Source organism: Meleagris gallopavo, chromosome 2, assembly GCF_905368555.1.
Source record: "Meleagris gallopavo chromosome 2, MGAL_WU_HG_1.1, whole genome shotgun sequence".
In the NCBI taxonomy this organism is placed as follows: Eukaryota; Metazoa; Chordata; class Aves; order Galliformes; family Phasianidae; genus Meleagris; species Meleagris gallopavo.
This window is the reverse complement of record NC_139405.1, coordinates 81,097,875-81,103,310: the sequence shown is the minus strand read 5'-3', so window position 1 is coordinate 81,103,310 and position 5,436 is coordinate 81,097,875.

The following is a 5,436-nucleotide window of genomic DNA, read 5'->3' as shown; positions in this document are numbered from 1 at the left end:
GTATGCTATTATTGTATATAAATTAACAATTACAGTCAAATGATTCTTGGCTTCTCTTAGAATTGAAAAATGATTAATCTCCTGTTACTAGATAGGTTTATCAGATCAACTTGCACTAAAAATTATTAAAATGAATAAAATATACCAAGATTTTGTCATTTTACATTTGCATATCTGTATATTTCTTTGAACGTCTGTTACATTGTCACCAAAGAAGCAGTTACTAGTTTTGTGCTCTCCTTGGATAGATTAATACCATCAATAACCCAAGAGAGAAAAAGGAGGCAATAGCAACAGCGGCCAGAATGAGAGAAGGAAAAAATAGAAACAAAGAGTACTGTTTATAGAATTATAGTTTTCTCTGTGCTTTCAAACTGAGATGAACATGTCACAGCATTATACATTCATCTGAAGGCCAGGCAGTGCCTTCCAAGGAGCCTAAGACAGTGCAGCAGAGAAGCACCCCAGCCCCTGAGCAGCTTCCTCTGACTCTCTCTGCCAAGTCCTCCAGAATCTTTGCCTTTCCCCATAACAGACATTGTCATGGTTTCATCCCTATTGTGCTTTACTCCTCCTTGAATGTACAGCTCATGTCTTCACCTGTCTATTTTGACAAATCCAGATTATTTCATACTTCTTCGTAGATTCCTGACTTGTATATGTCAGTGAACCCTGAACATACTGTTCTGGTGTTTTCTTTTTCTAAGAGTAAAGTGATACTGGTTCCACCCTGTTTAATCTCCAGCCAGGCTATATGCATCTCAGATTCTAATTTAAAATTATGCTTTTAACAGCAGAAATTCACCAGAGACTCATCAGTTCTATTTGACCTGCAAACCAGTGCACTTCTAACCTGTGGTAACTATTTGATCCTTGTAGGGGGTGCTGGCACAAACACAAGCATTAGAAAAAGGAAAGAGAAGGAAAGGGAGAAGGGAAAGGAAGGCATGGGGAAGGGAAGGGAAGGGAAGGGAAGGGAAGGGAAGGGAAGGGAAGGGAAGGGAAGGGAAGGGAAGGGAAGGGAAGGGAAGGGAAGGGAAGGGAAGGAAACATGAAAAGAAAGTGAGACCAAACTGTTGGCTCAAGGAATGACATTCACAACAATCATGAAGAATTCATCAGATTCATTGCATTAATTATTATGATGAAACATTATTTCTTCTGATTGTCACAGTGTCATAGCAATTTCTGAGTGTGAAATAAAGTCAAGATTCTTGAAAATAAGAGCCTAACACAATGGAAGCTAGTTAGAACTTTGTGCTACCCTATGAGCCTGGGCTTAGGATGCATTCTCATATTAGTTGCTTCAGACTATGGGCAGGTAAAAAAAATCACTCAAAGTTTCTTGCTGTGGCAGGTCTTCTACCGGTCTCTTTAAAGTGAGCTCTGGTGCTGATGAAATTAATTGAAGTTGTGGAGAAATTCCTTTCTATTCCCCCCCACGCACACAAGCTCCAGTCTGTTCCTATTGGGATTTGACTACTGTTGGGATTCAGTCGTTGTACTGAATCATGGAAAAGCTGAGGTGGGAAGGGCCCTTTGAAGGCCAACTTGTTCAGCCCTCCTGATCAAGCCCAGGGCCACGTTCAGGTGGCTTTTGAAGATCTCCAAGGAGACTCTACAACCCTTGTGGGCAACCTGTGCCACTGCTCCATCTCTCACAACCACTTCAAAAAGTAGTTTGCAAGGTGCTTAAGACTTTCGCTAAGGAAAGTTTCTAAGAGCAGTATTCTGGCACTAACACCTCAGGAATTTTTCTTTTTCTGCTCACAATCTCCCATTTCAGTGTGGTTGATCTACGCGTGGGCCTATTGGCAGTGCAGGGCCATAATGCGGATTTTACTCCCAGATTAGCAGCAACCTGTGGCCTGACTGAAATTAGCTGGCAGTATGATGTTTCTTGACTGCCTGGTGTTTAAATGAACTGGAAATCAAACCCCTGTTTTTCCTGGTTCTCTTCCAAATCACACACTAAGGTACGATTTGCCTCATCAAATATTAAAACAGATGTTGGTAAAAGCAGATAAGTCTGAGTCAGATTTGACATCCAAATAGTCCTGAACTTGTAGTTTGGGCTCTTCTCCTCAGAAACAGAGGAGGAAGCGCCGAACACTTTGTGTGCATGAGATGAGGGTAAGAGGGGCTACAGTGCCTTAGCAAGATCCTTCCCTTATTTTAGCAGCCCAGTGAACCCTTTCTATCTGTGGTCAGATGTACATGAGCTGGTCACTGTAAATTAGCAGATGCCCAGTAGGGCATGAGAGATAAGGTCCTGCAGAAACACCCTTATGCCAAGAAGCTGCAGTTTAATGTACCCAGCATAATGTGGCAGCTGCAAAGTTGGGTTGGGAATCTCCAGAAATATCCAGTGAGGTGCAGGAATAAAATATATTTTACACCATTAACATAATAAAATTAAATGCTTTAGATAAATTACTTCATTTCATCCATTTCCTGGTTGGCAGTGCTGGGCCTGATGCACCTCAGGGTACAGTTGGCTCTTTTGGCTGCCAGGGCACGCTACTGACTCAGATTCAACTTGCCATCACCCAGAACATCAGACCCTTTTCCATGGGGCTGCTCTCCCACCTTTTGTCCCCCCGTCTGTATAGAGCCAGCGTTGCCCTGTCCAAAGTACAGATCCTAGCACTTGCTCTTGTTGAACGTCATATGATCAGTATTACACTGGTAGTATATTCATATAATTTATAAATAAATAAATATCCTTGTATTGCAGGTGCATGCTTAAGTTATTTTTACTGTAGAGGAGTGCATGGATAGTAATCCTTTGAATTTAGATGCCTTTTTCATGCCCACAGGAGCCATCAGCCCACGTGAGAGTGAGGGGGAGGGGGGGAGAGGGGAGAGAGGGGATGGGGAAGTTCCTGCAGGGAAAGGCAGTGTCTCCAAGCAAGTACCATGCACCCTTGACCCTATCTCCCAACATGTAGCTCCCAGGGTGACCACATTCCATGTCCCACATCCAGGGTGCAGGTGCTTTTCTTTTTCTGCAGTTGGTCATAAAACTGCCAGAATGCTGCTGTCTCTTACAGCTTAGTATCTACATTGAAAACAAAAGAGAAAAGTCAGGAGGAACATGCTATTACAATGAAATAATTAATTACAGATATACAATAGATGGAGATAACAGCACCTTGGTGCTACCCACTTTGTGGAACATAGGTATAACAATGAGAAAAACTGTTGGGTTTTTGTTTCTTGGGAACAACATCCTGCTTCCCTGCAACCTTCACAGCTGACTTAATAAGCCAAGTATCTTTTTATGAAAACAGCTTCTTAGTTTTCACACTAGAGAATACACTGCCTTATCACTTACTATAATTCTGATTATGAAACAGTTGTTTTCATGAGCCTCACTTTGCTGTTGCTTGGAGCCAGCAGAAATCTCCTTTTTCTTTTTTTTCAGGCTGCCACTTCCTCGTGCTTCTACTTCTTCACCAATAACACTGCAGGTGAAGGTTATATCTTAAAGAAAACCTCTTTGATCATGTTCTAATGATTGTTTTTCAAATCCTTGTCATATTTTCTTTCCCTTACTAATGACAAACAATGTGGGTATCCCTAGAATGTGACTTGCAAAGAGTGTTTTGAAAGATCTGTCATGATGCATTTTAAAATAATTGTCAGGTATTATCAAAATTAAGAATCAGTAACAAATATGTTGTGCCCACCAAAAAAAATTTGCAAAATGCACTTAGTATCATTTAGTATCGTGCTGCAGTCTTTCATGGTTAAATAAGATATGTCTCTACACAGTGGCCCTAACTGACTCTCCTATTGCCAAAACAGCTGTGTCTGCTTATGCAAAGGGATAGAGACAGAAAAGCCAGGCAAGCTGAGGTAATGGAGTTGAATGAGGGATCAAGATCACAACTGCAGCCTCCCGTCTGTTTCCCTCTGAAAACTCAAGATCTCTGGAGAAAAATATTCTACGAAAATATGCTTAAATTCTGTATATGCTGTTAACTGCAGAGGTCAGGCAAGTATTTCATAAACGAAAAGGTCGATGCAGATTCTTCCTTTGGTCTAACGTTTGTTATTCAAGATAACTTTCCCTAGGGGTCATAAAGTCTGATGGTACAGCTTCAAGGGAGTAAAATAGCTCTAGGATGGGATGCTAGTGACACTAAGAGTTGTCATAGGCTTGAATCTTGGTGGTTTCCCAGAATCACAGAATCACAGAATGGCCTGGGTTGGAAGGGACCTCAAGGATCATGAATCTCCAACCACACTGCCACAGGCAGGGCCACCAACCTCCACATTTAATACTAGACCAGGCTGCCCAGGGCCCCATCCAACCTGGCCTTGAACACCAGGTTTTCTTGGGTGGAAACGAGGACTCGGTCCTGGAGAACAAAGCCTTTAAAAAATAGTCATACACATTGCCTATGAGTGTTCATTTTGGTCACCAACTTTTATTTCCTTCCAAACTTTCTGCTTTTACCATGCCCCCCAAATCACACTCATCACTACTCAGATCCACCAGTCTGGGTCCCCACTGCCCTGCTGTGCCCACACTCTCTGTGGGCTGGCTGTCCCCATAGGCACACAACAGCAGTGTGTGGAAGAGTCATCAAGCAGCAGGCCTGGGTATGTGCTCAAGCTCAGTAGGGTGACACCGATCTTGTGAGAGAGTAGGAGGCACATCAAGCTGAGGATGCAGCTGATCGGAAAAATGTTTGACATTTTGTTTTGGCCCAAATGTTCTCTTATTAAGAACACGCTTTCCTTTTGACTAGTAATTGGGATTTCTTCTCTTTGATATTAATCACTTGGCAAAGAATTTGCACAATGCATTTTCTTAACCACCTATTTACAAATGCAGCAAAAGCCAGCTCTGCTTTCATCCCCCACTACATGGGCTATGATGAGGAGTTTTCAGGTGTTGCTGAGAGGTGTCGAGTGCTTTCATACCATACTTTAAAAGGAGATGTTTATAAGATCTTGTCGAAAGGACTGAACATTTCTCCTCCAGATTCTGTGAAAAAATAATTAGATGATATCATAGCTCTCAGTTTTGTAGCCATGACTGCCTGCACTGCCTCCAAGCCATCCAGCATGGCAGCAACTGCCAGATCCAACACATCACTAATGCTTGGCCATCCTCCATGTGCTGCCATCCCCACCCTACAGCACCCCGAGCCCAGAAAGGTAAGCTGGGAGGGCAGCAGGTTGCTAGCCCAGTAGGTGAGGGTTGGGCATGTTTTTTCACACACACAGAGCCCTATCTGCACAATCCTAAGTTCTCTTGTTGTCTACCCAGATGTGCACCCCGCCTGAACTCAACCTCTCCAGAAGGACAGAGTACTTCCATCCTGAGTCAGACACTTAGTTAGAAACCAAAGCACTCTGCTAACAGCCACATTAAGAAGGCTTGGTAATTGAGCTCTCTGCATTTGCCTTCTGCTCCCATCC